General features: G+C 36.3%; 1 protein-coding gene and 1 non-coding gene across 7 annotated transcripts in view; one reads left to right on the top strand and one right to left on the bottom strand.

The window, feature by feature from the left end:
- The window catches only part of LOC138709488 (uncharacterized), a 967,551-nt gene that overhangs the window by 712,793 nt on the left and 230,371 nt on the right, over positions 1-24,387 (bottom strand). For all 6 annotated transcript variants that reach the window (XM_069840291.1, XM_069840292.1, XM_069840294.1 and 3 more), the window contains exon 3: positions 17,391-17,500. The gene's annotated coding sequence lies outside the window, so the exon portion shown is untranslated. The remainder of the gene's footprint in view (positions 1-17,390; positions 17,501-24,387) is intronic.
- Positions 13,549-13,620, top strand: TRNAT-GGU (transfer RNA threonine (anticodon GGU)). Its single transcript has one exon. It is a non-coding gene; the product is annotated as a tRNA-Thr (tRNA).

A 24,387-nucleotide genomic window follows, 5' to 3' on the forward strand; every position in this document is an offset into this window, starting at 1 on the left:
AACCCCCCCCCCTTTTAAATAATGTATTTTGAATGCCATATAGCCTATAATCTAAGTTACAACGAACTTAATTTATATTCCAATTTTCATGAAAATCGCTTCGGTCATTATCGCGTGAAAAGGTAACAAACATACAGACAGACAGACAGAAAAACAAAAATTTCAAAAAACCGCTTTTCGATTTCAGGGTGGTTAATTATATATGTTAGGACCAATTATTTTTGGAAAATCGAAAATTACCAGAAAAATTTCGGCTACAGATTTATTATTAGTATCGATTAGTAGTCGGTGGATATCACGAAGGATATATTAATTGCTACTTTGCGCTGTATTTTACAGAATTTTTACTTTAAACCTCATGACTAAACCGCGGGAGTGCGGGCCCTTTACCGTCAAGTTAAGTATGACTGGAGCGTTCCGTGGCGAGTGTACTGAACTCTCAGGTAAGCAACTGACTGTGCGTGCTTCAGACGTACAGTCTTGAGTATATGAATTGCATACATACAATAATCATACATTTCGTACTTATCTAATTGATGCGATGTCGACGGAATTTTGCAGTCCTTGCGCCAGACAAGTTAAATGCACCGTGTTGGAATACCGCTCTTTAAGTTCTTTTGCTGCCTTAATAATATATGGAGCTGCATCAGTGACAAAAGAAGTACATTATTATATTTAATCCTTTACGACCATAGAAGGCGCACAGCCTTATAAAAAACTCTGACAACAGTTGCAAGGTTTAGCTTTTCCAGTTTCTCTGAAGTTAGCACAGATTTCTTCCCTACACAGTTCTCGGAAAGTATAGCGACCACCACATTTGCCACATTTCTACCACTGACGTCTGTAGACTCATCAACTGTAACCCATATATTTTCTGATCGTTCAGGCTTTCTCGAATTTTGGCAATCGTAGTCTGGTACGAAATTGGTAAATATTCTTTGTGCGAGATCGTGCGTATTTGCTTGTTTTCCGCACAGAACCAATACGCGGTAAGTGTGAAATACCACATTCAGTATTCCCAACGTAACACACATAACAATTTCCCTCTTCTTACCGCTTAAGCGCGACATTCATTTTACTGCTTTAGGCTTTTAACATATTATTTTTAGAGATGTTTAACATAGTAATAATTATAAATTGGAAACTTACCACTGCAATTTCACCTAAATTGCAATGTTAATTATTGTTTTTAAATATTTGCAAAAGTTAAGTAAAGTCTACTACTCCACGAAACTTACTGCATTCCTGATACAAGTAACATTAAGGAAGCCGTGAAAAAATCAACAAGATTTCAGATGCCGATATTATTACTGCAATATATTATATAAATAATATTGTTAAAATATTAAAATGAAAAATAAATCATTACATAACCTTACCGTTCGTTTTAAGTTCGCATTTATAGACTGGGGGGAAAAAAAGACAGACGTATATCACGGCCTGCTGGAGTATAGTAAACACAGAAAACATTTTATAGCAACAATGTTGAAGAAAGATATTTTGGTGTTCTGAAGTTGCCGTCATTAAACAGAAACCAACATGGAGATTTCATTGCAACTAATTAGAAATTCGTCTTTCAGGTATGTAATGAATGATCTTCGCACAAAATAATGTACGATACACGAGCGGTATGTTTGTTTTCATGTTCTCGGAAATTAAAAAAGCTCAACTACGTTTCGCTTTTTCAATCTTTTCCTCGAACATGAAAACGTCAACATACCGCTCTTGTAACGTATATTACTATTACGTATTGTTGCTTCTAGAATATATTGATTTGTGCATTTTACCAGAAATGATCTAAAGTGGGGATTGTCCAATGTTCTGAATGGAATGTTTGTGTGTAAATCTATATTGAATTGTGACCCACTATTTGAACTCGATTGGTTTTTGTTTGAATTGCGTTCAACATTTTCCTTGTGTGTTTTACTACTACAGTGTCTTTCAAAACAGCACTTCTTAGTTCGTAATAATCTGAAATTACACACGACACATACAACACTTTCTCCTTCTATAATAGCCTAAATATATCACGTCCGAATTGTTCCACTAAATTATTTAGTATTGCACTTCGTGAACGAGAGGTTTTATGCATTGTAATGTGTGTCAGTTCACACACGCAACTCTTCAGTATGAAGCTAAACACACTCTGAATGTTTCGGGTTCGATGCACGGAACAGTACGGCGAAAGGCGAGAGAGACTTACGTCATACTCTATACCCGTCTGCATAGTCAACTGCAATCGCCGTATAGGGCCCGCGGTCTACTCATTACCCAATTTTGACTTACACCACTTTTGCTCTCAACGGCTCAAATGTGACTGTGTATGTCGTATCAGTAGCAAGGAACTGTTCCAAAACGTAACAGGACCTTGGAATACTACGTTCCAAAATACGCTAGCACAGATACTTGCTGCTAAAAAATACTCGTTTCACTTTCGAACTACATTATGACAACGCCTGTTCCACAGAACGGAACATGTTTGGCACTATTGAAAGCAGTGGCGCCAACTTTTAGAAAACACTGGATGAGCTCAAACATTTGAGGTACAAGTTAAATGACTGTCATAAGTATAATGATAACACGATAAATTATTGGGAGGGCTCGGATCTCACGAGCCCATATAAGTTGGCGCCACTGTTTGAAAGCAGAATTGGGAATCCTTTCGTCGCACTGAAAGAAATGTTGCAATCTAAAGTGAAAGATAAATAGTAAAGATATGAAGAGCGTCTTTAAAAAATATACACATTATCTTGAAACAAGCATAATGCCTGTATTAGAGTATAGTAACTACATTGTGAATTTTTACGAGGTGAAAATATATAGGTTATGTTTTATTTACAAATAATTTACAATTTCAGTTTCATTACCAATTCTTGAAATTAAACTAAATTCTGTTGAAACATGACTATTGTCGAAGTTTTTTTATTGACAAAATACAACGGTAAATTCTCATATTTCATTACAATGAGATTATTAGTCTTCATGAGGGTATAATATGAATTTTTGCACGGCCGAAATGGAGAAATTGAACACTATTGTAAACTTGAGGTGAGCAGAAGAGAAAGAATAAGTTAGGTTTTATTTATCCACTTTGATTTCGTGACAAATAAAATTTACAAATTATTTAAAATTGCATTACATTTCCTGCTTTGAACAAACCTGATCTACAATTTCAATTTGACATTAGAAAACATTTTCTTTTCCACAAATTCACATCTCGTCTCACTATGACATCGTACTACATCACATGGCATACAGCGAAGTACGTGATCATTTAGCGTCCTGAATACCACTGTTATATTACATACTAATCGTACGTGCATGTCCCAAAATGCCACTGTTACATTACATATTAGTAGTACGTACCTATTGCAAAATACTACTGTTCCATCAGATACTATGTCAAATTGATTCAAGGAACTGGAACAGTTGGAACTGTTACGAGAAAATAACAAAAACAAAAATTCATAATTTCGAGGAGTACAAGCAAGGAGTGAGAAATTACTTTTAGGAAATTTGGAAACGCATGGATGATTTTCCTGCTGAAAATTATTCTCAGTCTGAAAGATCACGGCTGGATGCAATCCCTGGAGAGGATAAGAAAACTGTGTATAGGCGATTGTTCAATGAAATCCTGCACGTTATCAGAATCGATATTATTCCAAATTGAAACTTTTGAGTGTACTTGATCATACACAATTTACTATCTTTGCAAATTCGCTCCCTGAAGAAATAATGTTAAATCTGAAAGAAAACTGTGAAGCTTATTTTGATTTACTGCATTATCAACAGTGCAGTCGGTCTTGTTCTATGCACTTTCGTGTTTCGTGTTTTATGTAAACACGGCCAGGCTTCGGCTCGGTAAATATCCTTGTAACTTATGCTACAAGGAAGTTATAAAGGAAATTTGAAAATTCAGCTCAAACGTTCATCAATAAGCGGCTATTTCCAGGAACGCAACTCCCGCATATAACGAAAGCAGACTGCTGCATTTTAACCATTTAAAAAATCGCATCCTCATGTCAAAATGTCACGCGACGCCACTGATTAGGTCGATGTACTCCGTTTACTTTATGTTAGGTTGACGGACAGATCACAAAGTTTCCTCCTCGTAGCTGACATAACTCACTTCTTGTTTTGTCTGGACTTCTATCGTTGGGCAAGCAGTCTCTTTTAGTTATTGTTAGTCAACATGGCGTTCTGTAAATTGTAGAACAAAGAATTTTTATACAGAATGATTTACCGTCACTTACAACACGTAGCTTATTTCCGAAGACATTGTGAGCAAAAAATGTCATACAAACATTTGTCCTAATCTCAATATTTTCAGAGTTACATTAATTTGAAATTGTTTGTGAAATATCATTATTCTTGAGTTTTAAGGATAAAAGAATATTACAGATAAAAATTAACTATTCAGGAGTATCATATCTCTAATTAGCTAATATTGACATTACTTGACTTCAGTAAGGCATTTGATACAGTTGACACGGACCTTCTATTATGTAAATTAACACTTCTGAATCTTTCTGAAAGTTCTGTTATTTGGTTTGAATCCTACCTTCGCGAACGTCATTGCACGCGATTATTCTTCAAAATGGTGTGTCGTGAAATCTGGAATTCAACAAGGATCTGTTCTCGGACCTTTACTCTTCATGATCTATATTAATGACGTGACTAATATGGTAAAACACTGCAGATACCATATGTATACTGACGACTTGCAAATTTATTTGCATTTCCACCCTGGCGAGACTAGTGACGCAGTAAACAAAATAAACGAAGACTTGAATTCGATTTCACTGTGGGCACACAAATTTGGATTAAGGTTAAATCCAGAGAAATCGCAAGCAATCGTAATGGGACATAATCGTCTACGAAGCACTCTTGATAGTAGTACTATACCACATATAATATTGAATGGGATTATTGTTAAATACAGTGGAACAGTTAAAAATCTTGGCATTTTTATGGATAGCGATCTAAATTGGAACACTCAAGTAACACACATTTGCAAAAAAATATTTTCTCAACTTCACTCTTTGTTTCATATGAAAGAATTTCTACCACCTAGTCTAAAAAAGAATCTTATTCAGACGCTTGTAATGCCCCATTTTGATTATTGCGATTTCTTGCTAACTAATATAAGTTCACTCTTAGCTGAGAGACTACAACGTGTTCATAATGTGTGCATACGATTCATCTGCAATACCATATAACACCTTCCCTCCAGTTACTTTCATGGGCGCGTCTGAAGGAACGAAGAGCAATACATTCACTGTCTCTTCTCTTTAGAATCATGCATACTTCTACTCCGAATTACATGTTATCGCGCTTTCAATTTCTTGCAACTCTTCGAAACCGACATCAAGCACTTCTTTCTATCCCTCATCATAGAACGTCTTTATACTCATCTTCCTATACTGTAGAAATACCTGGCCTCTGGAATTCGTTACCTAATGACGTCATGGACTGCCGGACTTTATCACAATTCAAAATTAAATTGGAAAATTTTGTCTTAGTTAATGTTTTTAGGTATTGCTAGAAGTATTGATTTGTGTTTTTTTCTTTTTCTTTTTTAATCTAGATTAAAATTGCACGTTTCTTATTTATGTTAGTTAATTAGTTACGATACAATTAATTATGATACTTAATCACTCATTTAAAGTTTGTGTGACTGCAACCTGTGTATATTTTTGTGTGGCTTTACTTTGTTTATAGTGTTTTTTTCTCTCTCTCTTTATTTCTTGTCTAGCTTTATTTTGTATATAGTGTTTTTTTCTGTTTATTTCTATTATTGTATTTGTATTCCTGGTGTTGTGGAAGAGAAGGCCTGATGGCCTTAACTACACCAGAATATAATAAATAAATAAATAAATAAATAAATAAATAAATAAATAAATAAATAAATAAATAAATAAATAAATAAATAAATAAATAAATAAATAAATAAATACATAAATAAATAAATAAATAAATAAATAAATAAATAAATAAATAAATAAATAAATAAATAAATAAATAAATAAATAAATAAATAAATAAATAAATAAATAAATAAATAAATAAATAAATAAATAAATAAATAAATAAATATTCTGAAGCTAAAAAGTGCTCTGAATTTCATAGTAGCTTTGCACAGAATTTTTTTCCCGATTTTTAACTATAAAATTATATTTTCTTACGAATTTATCAAACAATAATTGTTTCTCCATACGTAATTTGTAACAATTATTTTTATAAATCACGCATGGAGAAAGCTGAGTTTTCAGTGACAGGCCTGCCCTTGGGCAGAATCCTAAATTAATGAATGAGTAGTGAGATGGAGTAGAGGTATTGGTAAATGACGTACGAGTAATAAAAGTAGTTAGTAAATTTTCATAACCAGACCTTCATTATTTTCGGTATCCCTACTTGTGATTGTGATTTAAGAATGCTACTTCGCCTACTTTGTGTTTTTATTGCTCCATTTTTAATTTACATATATTAAATATAAATACTGGAAGAATAAAATATATAGTAGGCCTATTATTTGTTCATGTTTTCATATTAAAATCAACATTTTAGTTAATTATATAATTTCTAGAATACATTTAATTACATGGTATATGATCAAGTGCAAAATATTTCTGAATTACTGTGACGGCTTGTATCGATGAATAGAACGTCAGTGAAAGTATTCAGTTTGATATATTATATACACTTTTGTTTTTGTTTCTGCACGTATAACCTAAAACAAAATACGATTTATCGTCACGCCTTTCGGATCTGCTGCACAAAGCGACACTGAATTTATTAGCATGCAATTTAGCAAGGATTGCTCTATCGGATTATACACACAGAGGCATCTGCTAGACTGGACCATACAATTAACTTGTGTACATAGGATGTGACTTCGTAGAGGAAGATAATGGTAATTAGGGGACAAAATATCAATACATTACTGGGAAAATCTAACACGAGAGAACAATAGAGTTGAATATTATGTTATTGATAATTTAATCCTGAGAAACTAATTTCCTTCATAGTACTACATTTTAAAATTTCCTTGAAATCTCTGAACTTTGATTTCTCATCGTCATAACTAGGGACCATACCTTGTCCTACGAGGCTGCAAGATGAAGTTCTTGACTGATTGCTCCTGTTTCGTCAAGTTAGGCAGGACAAAGCAACAACTTAAACTTACTTACTTACTTACTTACTTACTTACTTACAAATGGCTTTTAAGGAACCCGGAGGTTCATTGCCGCCCTCACATAAGCCCGCCATCGGTCCCTATCCTGAGAAAGATTAATCCATACGATGAAAGAGTACTGGAACGGAGAAAAACTCTCTCCGATGCCGGGATTTGAACCCGGGCTTTCAGCTCTACGTGCTACTGCTTTATCCACTAAGCCACACCGGATACCACCCCGGCGTCGGACAGAATTGTCTCAGATTAAGCTCCAAGTCTTGGGTTCCCTCTAGTGGCCGCCCTCTGCACTACGTCATAGATGTCTATGAGCGTAGGACTGAAGTCCACACATGTGCTGAGTTACACTCGTTATGAGTGACTAGTTGGCCGGGATCCGACGGAATAAGCGCCGTCTTAAATCACGAAGTGATTTACGCATATCATATCAAATCCCGGCGCCGGAGAGAGTTTTTCTCCGTTCCATTACTCTTTCATCGTATGATGACGCAAAATATCTGCAGGGAAATATCATATGTACTTCGGTACATTAAAATAATATATAAGATTAATCCACTCTCTACCATAATATCACACGTCCCTCAAATCCATTTTAATATTATCCTCCCATCTAAGTCTCGGCCTCCCCAAAAGTCTTTTTCCTTCCGGTCTCCCAACTAACACTCTATATCCTTTTCTGGATTCGCCCATACGTGCTACATGCCTTGTCCTTGTCAAATGTCTGGATTTAATGTTCCTAATTATGTCAGGTGATGAATGCAATGCGTGCAGTTCTGCGTTGTGTAACTTTCTCCATTCTCCTGTAACTTCATCTCTCTTAGCCCCAAATATTATCCTAAGAACCTTATTCTCAAAAACCCTTAAGCTCTGATCCTCTCTCAAATTGAGAGTCCAAGTTTCACAACCATACAGAACAACCGGTAGTATAACTGTTTCATAAATTCTAGCTTTCAGATTTTTTGACAGCAGACCAGACAAGTTTGACACCTTTAACAATTACACTAATTATTACAATTTAAATTAAGTTATTTACACTACAGAATGTACACTACAATACGTTATTTTCACTATTTACGCTTTCACAAAGAATGTAGGCTTACAGTGATCACATCGATAAAACAGTAGGTAAGAGAAACTCCAAGAAAACTGGTTTTGAATTAAACAAAAGAGAAATATCCATTTCTAACATCCTTTTCCTATAACTTCATCCCGCTTAGCTCCAAATATTCTAAGCACCTTATTCTCGAACAACCTTAACCTCTGTTCCTCTCTCAAAGTGAGAGTCCAAGTATCACAACCATACAGAACAACCGGTAATATAACTGTTTTATAAATTTTAATTTTCAGTTTTTTTAAAGCAGGCTACATGACAAAATTCTCAACCGAATAATATCAGGCATTTCCCATTTTTATTCTACGTTTAATTTCCTCTCGATTGTCATTTATATTTGTTACTGTTGCACTTGAAATTTTCCACCTTTTCAAAGAATAAATTTCCAATTTTTACATTTCCATTTCGTATTATGTACTGGTCACGAGACATAATCATATACATTGTATTTTCGGGATTTACTTCAAAATTTACCTCATTGCTAGCTTTAAGTAAAATTCCTGTGTTTTCTCTAACATTTTGTAGATTTTTGCCTAACATATTCACGTCATCCGCATAGACAAGCAGCTGATGTAAACCGTTCAACTCCAAAACCTCTCTGTTTTCTTGGTCTTTTCTAATGCCATATTCTAGAGCAAAGTTAATGAGTAAAGGTGATACTGCATCTCCTTGCTTTAGCCCGCAGCTGAATAATATATAAGTTATGCAGGGTGTTTCCAGGTTGGTGTTACAAACTTTCAGGGATGATGGTGAAGGGCACATATGTCAATTTGAAATAAGGAACCCTGGTCCGGAAATGACTGAGTCGAAAGTTGTAAGCAAAAATAGTTGTGTGGAAATGGAATTGTGATTTCGCACCACATGCCCTCCTTCCCTTAACGTCTGGAACAGTCGTGGAAAGATGGTATGGGTCGGATGTCTCCTACGTGGGTACTTGTACGATACAATGTGCGAGCTTGTCTACTGTTCCCATTGGCTCATCCGTATTCGAAAATCAGGTCTGCTTATTCCGCTCTCCTGCACTCCTCCATTTCACTAGGACTGATCGACTGGACACTGCAACTTGTACACATACACTGCTGTCTACAGACGTGCATATCAGGACCGACCATGTCCGTTACACATTACGCCATCTGCATTGCTTTAGTGTAGTTTCCTGTCCCCATCCCTCAGACAGCGCACTGAATGGAATACTGTAAGTAGACAACGTAAACAACGTCAGATGAATACAGTATGTGTAAGATGTACAGATAAATACACATAAATAGAGTGTACAGAAGAATAAAATTATTTCATTTCTACACAACTATTTTTGCTTGTAACTTTCGACTTACTCATTTCCGGACTAGGGTTCCTTATCTCAAACTGATACATGTGCCCTTCCCCATCATCCCTGAAAGTTTGTAACACTAACCCGGAAACATGATTATGTCGCGTGATCTGAATATTGTACGAAATGGAACTATAAAAGTTGGAGATTTATCCTTCGAAGTAGTGGAAAAATTCAAATATCGTGGAGCAACAGTAACAAATATAAATGACACTCGGGAGGAAATTAAACGCAGAATAAATACGGGAAATGCCTGTTATTATTCGGTTGAGAAGCTTTTGTCATCTAGTCTGCTGTCAAAAAATCTGAAAGTTAGAATTTATAAAACAGTTATATTACCGGTTGTTCTGTATGGTTGTGAAACTTGGACTCACTTTGAAAGAGGAACAGAGATTGAGGGTTTTTGAAAATAAGGTTCTTAGGAAAATATTTGGGGCTAAGAGGGATGAAGTTACAGGAGAATGGAGAAAGTTACACTACGCAGAGCTGCACGCATTGTATTCTTCACCTGACATAATTAGGAACTTTAAATCCAGACGTTTGAGATGGACAGAGCATGTAGCACGTATGGGAGAATCCAGAAATGCATATAGAGTGTTAGTTGGGAGGCCAGAGGAGAAAAGATCTTTGGGGAGGCCGAGACGTAGATGGGAGGATAATATTAAAATGGATTTGAGGGAGATGGGATATGATGGTAGAGACTGGATTAATCTTGCTCAGGATAGGGACCAATGGCGGGCTTATGTGTGGGTGGCAATGAACCTCCGGGTTCCTTAAAAGCCAGTAAGTAAGTAAGTATGTAAAGTAAGTAAGTAAGTAAGCCTGCATAATGTATATGGCTAACGAATTATACGTTGGTATTGAATAATATTTATGTTTACAAATCATAGCCAATTACTTCATATACAACAGATCGGTATTTTACATAAACCTCAGTATTTAGAAAAAAAACTATTACCGGAATCCCGGTATTACAAGTACTAAGTCGAGAGCATCAGCAACTGCCACGATGGCATTTCGCTGTGCGTAATTACATTACGAAAGTCGTTGCAAGCTGTGTTTGTACACGGTCTTACATACAAAAGCTGAGCAATTTCATTTATCTCCCCGCTAACAGCTGTTGAGAGCATTAACGGTTAAGCACTACATCTCAATTCCAAAAATACGTTTGTTCTGTTTAGCATCCATTACGAAATATGAGTACACTTTTCCATGTGGAGCACATTCCCGTCCGCTGGCCCATTCCGATATGCGGGCTTTGTGGGAGGATTTGTAAGGACTAGCATTCCGAACAATGCCACCATGAATATGGAACTTGGCACGTTTGTTGTCTCTGACACATAATCATAATCACACACTGAATAGGGAATGAAATTTTGTGCGGTGTAGTCCCAATGCTGTGCTGTGACGTAAGCAGCGTTATTCGTGCTCAGCATATAGACATATCCAACGAGTTATTGAGTGACAGGAATAAAAATGAGAATATAGGGTAGAGTAGCATAAATCGTACCGCTTCCTAAATGGCACCACTGCTAGTTTAAAACAAATTACTGTAGTAGTGTGGCATCTAGTGGTATTGTTACAATCTACCATATGAACTTCCACCATGTAACTTGATTTCTGCCACTTCTTTGTGCTAGCAACGTGGTGATACAGTATTTAATATAATCGCTCAAGTGGATGTACGAGGGGGATCCAAGAAATAACGACCGTTCGCGCATACCCGCCGCGCAGCTGACTCCCTTTCCTTGTTTGAAGGTCAACTGGCTTCCTTAACATGTGTTCTCATAATGTTGTGAGTACTGGTTGCAACAAGTCGCCATTGTGCATTTTGTGTTACTTCAAAATGAACGACGTGGTTGATAATCCCGCCGACTGTGAGGTGAGGAGTGTGATTCGATTTTTGAATGCCCGACATTTGAAACATGCAGAAATTTACCGGCAATTGAAATAAATGTATGGTGATACTGTAATGAATGAAAGAAATGTGAGAAAATGGTGCGAAATGTTCAACAATGGGCGAACAAATGTCCACGATGAAACTCGACCCGGACGCCCATCACTCATCACAGAAGACCTGAAGGCTAAAGTGAACGACAGAATCTTGCAAGACAGGCGCACATCACTCGACGAATTGCATATTGCCTTTCCTGACATTTCTCGTTCTTTGCTTGGTGAAATTGTGTCGCAACATCTTGGCTACCACAAAATCTGTGCACGATGGGTTCCCCGGCAACTGAGTGACCAACACAAAACTCAGAGAATGGCCTCAGCATTGACATTCTTGATGCGATATCACACAGATGGAGACGCCTTTCTTGATCAAATTGTGACTGGTGATGAGACCTGGGTGTCTCACAACACCCCAGAGACCAAGCGCCAATCACGTCAGCGGCATCATCCCTCATCACCCAAGAAACCGAGAAAATTCAAACAGACTCTCTCAACACAAAAAGTCATGGCTACTGTCTTTTGGGATCGTTTTGGAAGTGATGAAGTGTTGAAGAAGACAGTGAACACCTGGCTTAATGAACTGGCGGCAGAGGAGTATAACACGGGAATTCTAAAGCTTGTGAACAGATACGATGAATGTTTAAATGTAGGTGGTGATTATGTAGAGAAGTAAAGGAAGCTTCAGTTATGTAACAGACTTTGTTTTTTCAAATAAATATTTTTTTTAATTATTACAACAAAACGGTCGTTATTTCCTGGATCCACCTCGTATATTTAGCTAACATTTTGTAACTATATAACGGATTTGTAGGTAAAGAAATCCATAATCTTAAGATGTTATTGGTTAAAAGAAATATTAAAGAGCATTTAACTTAGTACGATTTTCGAACATGTGGTGATTATAGGCTAGAATGAAGGAAATAATAACTTATGACGTAGTTTCTTAATTCGCACCACTTTGTAGGTGCCTAATTCGCACCGGTGCGATATGAGCAACTGTAGCAATTCTAGCCGTACAAAACAAGGCCAAAAAATTTTAACTGAACGAGGACTGCATCAGGTGGCTGCAATATCAAGTGGTGAAAAGGGCGTTAATACAACAAGTGTGTGTTGTACAAGCGCACCAGATATTTTGTGCCACCTATGAAAATTTTTAAACGTCAAACAGTGCATCCTACATTATCAGCTGGTGCTCCTCCAGGATCGTTATTTGTTTGCTCTGAGTCAGGTTACATCAACAGTGAACTATTTGTCGAATAGCTCAAACATTTTATTTGCCACTCAACCTGTCATAGAAAAAAGTGCTGCTGCTGTATGTCCACCTATACGAACCATTCCAAAAATTTAGAAGCTAGATTATCTCGGGAAAATGATGTGCTCCTATTTCAGCTTCCTCGTCATAATACTCAGAGGCCCAGCCTTTAGATGTTTCTATCTTCAAACCATTTCAGACAGCTAAATCATGAAGCAGTTTTAGGTGGCTTCGAGATAATCGTGGAGAAAAGGTGACGCAGTTTACAGTCTGAACTGCCTGGTGAAGCACATGGCAAATGTGTAACAATAAAAAACCCATTCAGGAAGTTTAAATGTTAGGTAATTTATGCTCTATTTTTACAATTTCATTTCAAGATGCGTTACTCTCTATAATTAATTTCAATAAAATTGTAATTTGCATTTATTACATTATTCATATTAAATATTGTTCAATATGTTCAATATTAAAAGCTTTCCTTCATCCCGTTCCCTGCAGATAAAGAGGTGCGATTTAAGAAACCGCAGGTGCTATTTAGGAAACTAGTTGCCTAAATGGCACCACTGACAAGTGTTTCGAAAATGTCATTCTACTTCAAAATTATTAAATCAAATTCAAGGATTCTTTTTTACATGAAAGGCAAATGTTCTGGGAATGTATTTCTGTAAAGGAATGCAGAAAATAAAAATTGGATCGGTGTCGGTTAGAGTTCCCGGGTAGCTCAGTGGTAGAGCGTTGGTACGGTAAACCAAAGGTCCCGGGTTCGATACCCGGCTCCGGAACAATTTTTCCCTCAAAATTATTCAAATCAACTTTACAGGGAGTTATACCTGAAATCTTGATTTGCATAATACACGTCACTGTTCGTTAACAGAAAACCACAATTTAAGTCACACGGAGTTAGTGTGCACTCGAAGTTGGTTGCTTGACAGGGAAAAATTGGATCGGTGTCGGTTAGAGTTCCCGGGTAGCTCAGTGGTAGAGCGTTGGTACGTTAAACCAAAGGTCCCGGGTTCGATACCCGGCTCCGGAACAATTTTTCCCTCAAAATTATTCAAATCAACTTTACAGGGAGTTATACCTGAAATCTTGATTTGCATAATACACGTCACTGTTCGTTAACAGAAAACCACAATTTAAGTCACACGGAGTTAGTGTGCACTCGAAGTTGGTTGCTTGACAGTTGTCAGCCCACTTTGAGGTCTGTGGATATAGAGGGAAAAATTGGATCGGTGTCGGTTAGAGTTCCCGGGTAGCTCAGTGGTAGAGCGTTGGTACGTTAAACCAAAGGTCCCGGGTTCGATACCCGGCTCCGGAACAATTTTTCCCTCAAAATTATTCAAATCAACTTCACAGGGAGTTATACCTGAAATCTTGATTTGCATAATACATGTCACTGTTCGTTAACAGAAAACCACAATTTAAGTCACACGGAGTTAGTGTGCACTCGAAGTTGGTTGCTTGACGGTTGTCAGCCCACTTTGAGGTCTGTGGATATAGAGGGAAAAACTGGATCGGTGTCGGTTAGAGTTCTCGGGTAGCTCAGTGGTAGAGCGTTGGTACGTTAAACCAAAGGTCCCGGGTTCGATACCCGGCTCCGGAACAATTTTTCCCTCAAAATTATTAAAAAATTGTACTGTTCAATAAAAATTATAAATGCTAAAGTGGTGCGATATACGCAACCTTACCCTAGTATATACTGTACTTACTCGATTTTCTTTAGTAAATACTCTTGTTGGTAAGAATAAAAACATTTGAGTACTTGCTCATTTTGATTACATACTATAACGTGGGACCATAGTAGAATATAGGCCTACTCAAGTATCCATCTTGCACAGAATATATACTCATGTTTGGTAAGAATAAAAGCTAGTATATTCTCATTTTTATAAGTTCGTTCTCATGCTATTTTGGACATGATTTGTAGCAGACTCAGTTCTGAGTATTTTTTGATTTGTGTTGTCTGAAAAAAAAAATGACAGAATTTATTAAGGATGTAACGCCTCATGGAAAAATATACAAAAAAGACGTGAACATGTGGATTCGAAAGCTTTTTAATGCTTCAGAGAAGTGAACGTAGTAGATTGGTTAAACGCGTATTTGTTCTTTAAAGAAACCTGAGTTATGAAAATATGAATTACTATAAAATTATAAGGTCAGATTGCATTGTTAATTATAATTTACAATAATTACAGTTTAATTTGTAAAATATATATTGAGAAATGACATTACTTGTAAGTTTATTATTATTATTATTATTATTATTATTATTATTATTATTATTATATATATATATACATACACATATTATACAGACATTTAAACAAACATACAGCCTTGACTTTGTATAAAACATTAATTACGTCAGTAATATTATATGGTTGTCCTGCTTGGGGACATGCACCTATTACAGTTCTTAAAAATTACGTTTTCCAAAACAAACTTTTAAGATTCATTACAGGACTTCGTAGAGTAACACCTGTTAGATTGATTCATAAAGAACTCGAAATTTTGACAATTCAAGAATATATTTCAAATCAAGCCTTCTGCACGTACACCAAATCGTACAGCAGCAACAACCCACTAATTTCTACCCTCGGTAGCTACAACCCTGCTTTAGATAAACACAGAAGACCTAAGAGCTACTCCACCCTCTAGCTTGGAATGACAACGTACAAGACGCAAATCAAATTGAACACTAAACAACAACAGGACTCGAAAAACAGACAAAAGTCCACTAATACACTAATAATGTTATTTCTCTGTTTCAGGGTGATCACGTTATTGGCTGCATAGATGTATTCTACATATTTTTTTGTAAATAATTCTTATGGATTTCTAATGTATTTGTATTTTAAATCACGATTAAAAGACAACCTTCCACCTCAATATATACAGAACCCACTGAAGCCAATTGGCTTGTCGTCAGCACTACACCTCATCCTGCTCAAGGTTTTTCCGTGGTTTCCCTTGAGTAATAAGACAAATGTCGGGATGAGCCCTAAAAGAAATGGGCCACGGACCACTTCCCTTCCCCCACTCTTTCTCTTCTACTATCACAAAGAACTTGCTAATTTCTTAGATAATACTATAATATGATAATAGGGGAAAATAAATATACTGTAAGTTCACAGGGCTAACGGCTTCGAAGCTGGGTACCTGGTTCTAATGAAGTACACTGGTAGCAATATAACATGGGGGCATGAGATAGTTACTCTGCCTGCTATAATAAATTCACTTCAATTAAATTACCCAACGTAAAATAATAGTACATTATGCAACGAGCCTATAATGATAGTAATTAAGAAGCGAGTATGGATGTTTATGAAACGAGCGCAAGCGAGTTTCATAATTTTCATACGAGCTTCTTAATTACCACTATAGGCGAGTTTCATACGACTTTTTATGCTCGACCATATTTCTAACTTGAAATTAATTCAGATGTATATATTTTATTTGTATCTGACAAGATCGGAAGTGACCTTGTTCTAGGTCGTGAATTGTGAGATGTGCGCAGACGCGAAAGTATTGATTTTTTCCGAGGAACAATAATATCTTCTTTCACAATAGCCCTGCCAAGACTCTGGAATTCGCTACCTGCTAGCATCAGGGACTGTCGAAATAAAATTGAATTCAAACGAAAACTTACTAGGCACTTGGTGAGTAACTGATTACTTGTAAATAGTTTCTTTAATCTATCACAAAATATTTCAATATTCAGTAATTTCATCACTATACAATTTTGTTATTCTAGATTTAATTTGTAATTCAGTAAATATAAAATATTCTTTGTTTCTCTATGATAAATTATCTAGCTTTAATTATTCAGGTAATCTTTTCGTACTTTGATTTTATTGTAATTGTAAATTTAATACTAACTGTAATATTATTTGTAATTGTAATTGTAAATTTAATACTAACTTAATTGTAATTTTATTGTTGATATTGTAGTTGGAACCTCCTGGTAGAGGGGCAGAGAAGGCCTGACGGCCTTATCTCTACCAGGTTAAATAAATAAATACTACTAATACTAATACTAATGTCATTGACCTTGTGTAATCCCGTTAAAGTTGGTATAACCTTGATTATTGAATTCGACATTGAAAAACGAGATGACAAATTGAATTTATTTGAATATTATTTACAATTAACGCTAATTATTATAGTAACAGAACATAACCTTCTGCGACATTATTGGATTTTCAGCCTCCGTGACTTTTCGCTAATTCTCTTTCGATTGCATATCCGAGAATAATCGATACTTGCGGTTTTATAACGGTACAAAGCTGACTTATAATTGGCTGAACACCTGTAAGCTAAGTTGTCATTGGCTGAAAACACCTGTACTTTAATGACATGTATTAAAGGACTGCTATCAGGGGTATAATTACTACATTTCGGCATGGTCGAGCATAAAACATATTATACATGCATTCATATTCTGCACAATAATAAACTTCCAATGCATTAAAATGAACTGCAATGTTAATAAGCATATCATATCTTCTATTCATCTTGGTCATAAATCCAATTAAGTCTGGAGTTCTCTTACCTTCCCGATACTTCCCCGTAAGCTCCCTTAATATCCGTCTTCAACAGATGCTGTAAGCACGAAGTTTGGAGTCCTATGACGTAGGTTTCAGCATTGAGCCTGGTGTCCTCCTAAAACACAGAATGCCATATTTACTACAGAAAGACATTCACAGCCTAGAGCAACCATGGGGAAAAATGGCTCCGAAGGGCCACTGCACTCAAAGCCGCCTTACCTCATTCCACCGACCCTCTCCTCCGCCTGATGCTTCTCTAGACACACTTCGTTCAGTGGCGGATAAGGCTTCGATCTCGGGACGTCCGTTTCAGGAAGAGTGGCAGAATGAATTTTTGTTACTTACAAAAAGAAGAAAGTCTGTTGCTTAATATGTAGGTTTAAAATTGCGCATATAAAACGCTTCAATATTAAACGCCACTTTGATCGGAAGCATAAAGCGGACTTCGGTGATCTTACAAGTATTTATTTAGATTTTTAAAAGGTATTTTCGTAATATTTGTGAAAAGATACAAAACAAGATATTGTGACAGCGACGTGAGATTCGAACTTACGACCAGCGTCCCGCGAGAGAGAGCATATCGCGCGGGCTTCATGAAGCATGAGGGACGGCGCGCGGCGGAGAGGGGAAAGGCCCACGCGACGAGGGGAGAGTGCACGCGCAACTGCTGCATGCGGAGTAAGGGGGAATGGACCTTCCCGACCCTTCCAGAAGTGCGTCGAAGTGGAGATATCCAGATAATTCTCTACACACCTGTAGAAATTTCTCGCAACTATGATTTTGCTATAAAAGAAGAAGCGCCGGCGAACTCGAGCAGTTTTTTCAGTTATTCAGTCAGTGAGTAAGCCAGAGCAAGCAAGCCAGTCAAGCCAACCGGAGTTCGACTCGAGTGTGCGTCAGCATCCGAAGGCCTGAGTTCGAGTGCAGTGGACCGCAGTTGGAGGGACCTGAGTTCGAGTGCAGTGGACCGCAGTTGGAGGGACCCGAGTTCGAGAACAGTGAACTGTCTCTGAAGGTCTGTGGTTCGAGATACTGTGAACTCGAGTGACTGAGATAGAAGAACTGTGAACTGAGAACTGATAGTTCTGATTTGTAAATAGAGCTTTGTAAATATTAGTTAAGATTAACAGTTCATTGTTGTTCGTACTAGTCCAAGTAAATTGTCATTGTCGTCGGTGGAGTTTTATAACGAATATTGTGTTGAGTAAAAATCCAATTGTTGACGAGAGCGTTTAAGGCGAATTGTAGAAAGGAATTATTGTTGTTACTAATAAAATTTACAATATGTTTATGGTATTTTCAGGATTTAGATACTTATTATTTTATTAAGTAGCCTATTTGGAACTGAACTTATTTAAAACTTTGAGTGCATATTAGGCCTACTTGATGCGTTCTCTTTCCAAGAAAGATTTTTCAGAAGTAACTGCAATGGACATGGAGATATGTCTGTTCAATAATCCATTTGTATTTGATGTTACCCAAGCAACAGAGCCACTTTAGAGATGCAAAAGAGCACGCTACTAACGTGTTTAGGGAAAAATGGATTAGATCTCTTTAAATACCTACCAGAGGAGCAATTCCCTAATCTGCGCAGATTTGCAATGCGTATGGTATCTCTATTTGGCTCTACTTACTGTTGTGAGCTGTTTTTCTTTTCAAGATGAATATGACCAAAAGTACCTCCAGGTCTAGGATCGCAGACATGCATTTAGTTTCAGTATTACGGTTGAGTTGTTCTATTTTAGAGCCAAATATATCCTTTTTAGTTAATAATAATAAATTTCGAGGGCAATCAACAACAAAAAAATGAAAACCAGCAGTTATAGGCCTACAGTAGTATTTCGTTTCATTCATATCTCATATATTTTCTTTAATATGTTTTAAAGTTAAATGACAGTGGAGCTTAGTTTTACTTTCTTTAGTATTTATAAAACGAAAGAATTGATTTTGTTGATCATTATATTGTGTTTAATATGTTTTCAAGTTAAATGACAATGGAGCTTTGCTTTTTTCTTTATTGTTTTTAAAAAAGAAATACTTTATTATGTCGATCACAAGGCAGTTCAAGAATTTTTTGTGCACATGATAAAGGAGTAGTTATACAATTGAAAAATATATAATTTGCCTAATGACAGTAGGTGGCCGTCATAATTGTTGTATGATACGTGTACTTCCTATGAACAAAATACTGTAAAGATTTTGAACCAAGAAATAACAGCGGAGAAATTACTGATGCGCAAGTGTGTCGAATCCGCCACTGCACTTGACTTAGCAAAACAGCTGCTTTACCCCTCGCCTGTTAATCAAACGAATGTGGGGTGGGTAGGAACTTTCTCTCCCTACTTTGCTGATAGTCCCCATAGCTGGCCTAGAGGGATTCGAATTCGCAATTAAGGTATCAATAAATTGTCCTTTATAGTTTGGTAGTAGTCCGTATGTTCTTCATGGAATCCCGAGTTCCCGGTTTCAAATCAGGTCAACGGTCATGATTCTTAAGAGCTGTAAAAAGTCCTGGCGTGGCTCTCCTCGTAAGGAAAATGAAATCAGATGCCTCATGCCATACATTTCGGTCACGCAAACCACACCTGGGTCAGACAAAATCACTAGTCATTTGTTCGCTCCGTGTTCCTTTACTTTGGCAACATAATTATCTTACAGCCGTCTACTGAGACTACAAAGAATTCTGGCAAACAAAGTCGCGAGTAATGTGCAAGAACAGGACTCAATAAGCTATCTTCGTTAAAAGTGTGTACTTTGAAAGATTGTCACCACTATGAATAATTTATATTTACATTTAAATCATACCACTGAAAAATAAGAAATTAAAGAATATCAAATAATATACCACGGTTCTTCATTTTTCTATACTGGATGTTCATTTCAAAGTGTGTCATGACGTCACTGTTGTGAGTCGGCGATTTGAAGCGAGTTTCAGCTTTTATGTCAGAGAAGTTGCCTATTAATCAAGGCGTTCAATCTGAACTTGAGAACGTGTACAGTATACCATGAACGTCGTCGCAACAGATGGCGGTCTGTACGGTCTGTGTGCTACCATAACGTCTTTCGAACTGTTTTTTGCGCGGGCAAGTCGTACGCAGGGTATTTGTTATCATCGGTTGCAATACGGCAACATTCCACAACACAAATCAAATGCTCCGTGTCTATGTTGACCTTCAAAGTTAATGTCAACAAATACGTAAGTAATCATCTTAACCCTCTCGCCATATCCCGAAAATAAGAAAAAGCTCACCTCAGTACGTGTTTCCAAACAGTTCACATTCCTGCCACTATCGGTGTTACCGTACGTATCGGTAAGTACTCTTCAGAATGAACGCCATACTTGCTAGGCAACTTCTCTGGCACATAGGTAATACGCCTTTGCGGAAGTGTAGGAAGATTGAATTCTCTAGGCTCATCGGCTAGCCACATGACGGCATACAGCGAGCCATGACACATTTTGAACTGAACACGCAGTATACACTTTTAATACATAATAATAATAATAATAATAATAATAATAATAATAATAATAATAACAATTTATTTATTTAATCTGGCAGAGCTAAGGCCAGTAGGCCTTCTCTTCCGCCCAGCCAGACTCTAATTCTAATTAAATGCATTTGCTTACATAGTTATTACATTAATATCTAGATCATAAAACAATATGAAAGTAAATAATGAAAATTTGATAACTAATGTTAGTGTGACAATAAAAAACATTGGTAAGAAATAGTTATAATAATAATAATAGTAATAATAATAATAGTAATAATAATAGTGATAATAATAATAATAATAATAATAATAATAATGAGATAATTTAGATATTTTGAGAAACTTGAAACAGCTATTATTGTTAACAAGAATTGTTAGAAAAATATTTCGTTAGCCTATTCTGAAATTGGTTTGATGTCTGACAGTCCCTGACATTACTCGGTAGGGAATTCCAAAGCCGAGGAACAGCCACAGTGAAAGAAGATGAATATGAGGATGTTCGGTGGGAGGGAATGGATAATATTGAGGAGTGTTGTGATCGTGTGTCTAGGTTATGATGGGTGGATAAATTTTGAAAACGAGATGCAAGATAGACAGGGGTGGAGAAATGCAATATGTGAAAGAGAAGGGAAAGACAGTGGATTTTCCTACGATCTTCTAGACGGAGCCAGGACAACATTTCGAGGGCTGGTGTTACGTGATCAGCCCGGCGAATATTGCAGACGAAACGGACGCACATATTATGAACACGTTGTAGTCTCTGCGCCGAAGTAACGCTTAGGTCAGTAAGCAGAATATCACAGTAATCGAAGTGGGGCATCACGAGTGTTTGCACTAACATTTTTTCATGGAAAAGGGTAGAAAATTCTTCAATCGTCTAAACGAGTGGATTAATGAGAATACTTTTTTGCAGGTTTCTGCAACTTGAATGTTACAATTTAAACTTTTATCCATATAAATACCTAGATTCTTTACTGATTCACTGAACATATATATCACTTATTAAATTGCAAACTTCTTTACCATGTTAATATTTAGGATTTACCATGCTTGACTAGTTTCGAAATCCTGTGCTTCATTATCCAAAGCCTAGTGGAGATCCTGCGCTATCTTTTCTTTTTACTAGGTTATTTTACGACACTTTATCAACATCTTAGGTTATTTAACGTCTGAATGAGATGAAGGTGATAATGCCGGCGAAAGGAGTCCAGGGTTCAGTTCCGATAGTTACCCAGCATTTGCTCATATTGGGTTGAGGGAAAACCCCCGAAAAAACCTCAACCAGGTAACTTGTCCCGATCGGGAATCGAACCCGGGCCACCTGGTTTCGCGGCCAGACGCGCTAACCGTTACACCATAGGCGTGGACTCCGTGCTATCTTCTGGTTTCCTGTTGTGGTTGGATGTGTTCATGATTATTTCGAAAAAGGTGTGTGTTTTCAAATTCTGTTGAGTGTTCAGGATGTGATGCCGGTGTGTTTCAGTATGTTTATAAATTTCATATTTTTCTATGGTATCAAGTTTCTGTTTTTTTTTTGGCTGGATGTGTAGTTTTTCATATTGTTGCTTATGTTATTGTAGCTATGGTTAGAGTTTGCTATGTGTTCTGCATAGATTGAATTGTTATGTAGTTTAAAACTGCATACAGAAAATACTACAAAAACATCTTAACACACACACAGACACACACACACACATAAGACACACAAACAAATACAACTTAACAGGAGTTTACAAACTATATATCATGCAACAGTTGCAATGACTTCTGCATTAGACAGATTGGAAGATCATTTCAAACACATTATAAATAACACATCCTCGGCCTCGACTTGAAACAAGCGATCCTAAGGACTTCAACAATCGTTGCACAATAAGCCTTAGACCCTCCTCCGAAAGGAAAACCTTCATTGTTTATGATAGTGTAATAGTGAATTCAGCATACTTTAGTTTCAGTTGCATAGTGTAAAGGGCTGTCAAACTTTGAATACTTTTAAAAACCGATTGTCAGAAAGACTGCGTTTCGTCTCCAAAATATGATTTTTCCTCAAATATTAGTTTTGTAGAATATTTATTTCTAATATACCAATTTTTCCTCATTATGTTAATCATTCCTTCTATCCAAATTGCCTTCACTTATCCATTCACAGTGTTCTACTCATAGTATATAATTATTTTCGCAGGGTCTGCAGAAGATTCTCCGTTTTCTATTAAAACCTTCCTTTGCCATAGCTATCCTTCTTTTGACTTCCTGTCAGCAGCTCATATGCTATTCTAATTCGTTGAAAAAAATATTAGACTATTGTATTAGAATTGCACCAGTCAATAATGATTTTGTTAAATATACAATTGCTGCTGTTTCTTATGTAATGTCATCCGCCGAATCCAAAAATGAAGTCAGAATTTTTCTACCACCCATCTTTTCTTTCTTTCTTTCTTTCTTTTTTTTTTTTTGGTAATTTTATAAAAATTGATTTATTTTTATTGCTATATACAGTCCTTAACATTCTAATAGAGAGAAAATATTTCAAATATTACATTTTATTGTTTTAACAATTGACCTATAACTTTATATCACTGTTGCCTGTGAAGTCACAATTCATAAAAATAAATTTTATTCCTCATTAGACTGTGAGAGTATTAGTTCTTAGAATCATGAAACAAGCTTCATAACCAGTGTTTCGTTTGCCTAATTTTAAGTGTGGTAAAAGTATCTTATAAAGTGAAACATACCTCGAAATACTGTGTAAATCACAAACAATTTTTATTACGTTTGTGGTTAATTAACTTTTAAAGCACACGGGTGAATTTTACTACACTAGTTAAAAGAGCTTACGAGTGTTCTTTTGACTGCAAAATAATGAGGACAGGAACTGGGACCCTGAAATCTGTTGTGTTCCATGTAATTCTACTAGTCCAACTGATTGGCTATAAGAATCCCGTCAAATGCCTTTTCCAATTTCAGTGAAATACCGGGAACCTAAGGATCATTCAAGAGACTGTTACTTTCTAGGAACCACAGATCAGAAGATTACAGAGAACTTGTCAGAAAGCTGATTAAGAACTATAACGTGATGGGGCATCATATATCTGCCAAAATAACTTCTTGGATTCTCATCTATTTTTTTCTTTCCTCAAAACCTTCGGGTAGTGAACGACGAATGTGGGGAGCGTTTTCATCAGGGAAAATGGAGCCCAAATATTATCAGACTACTGCTGGACACTCAAAAGAGAATGTTTCTCAAGGGAAGTCTAGCCTAAAATCTATTTCACACACAATTTTAGGTAAATAAATAAGATTTAAGGTAAAATGTTAAAGGTATCAATACAAGAAAAGCCTGAAGTACATTTCATATAATTACTCAAAAACCCTGGGTGATAGAAAAATTTTGAAAACATATCTGAAATCAGCACGAAAAATGGTAAAAGAATCACCTAATCTTTATGTTTTAACAAATAAAGTGTTTAATTTTGTTGACTAGTGTTATTTATTCAATACCACTTGAAA

The sequence above is a fragment of the Periplaneta americana genome, chromosome 11 (genome assembly GCF_040183065.1).
Source record: "Periplaneta americana isolate PAMFEO1 chromosome 11, P.americana_PAMFEO1_priV1, whole genome shotgun sequence".
NCBI classification, from domain to species: domain Eukaryota; kingdom Metazoa; phylum Arthropoda; class Insecta; order Blattodea; family Blattidae; genus Periplaneta; species Periplaneta americana.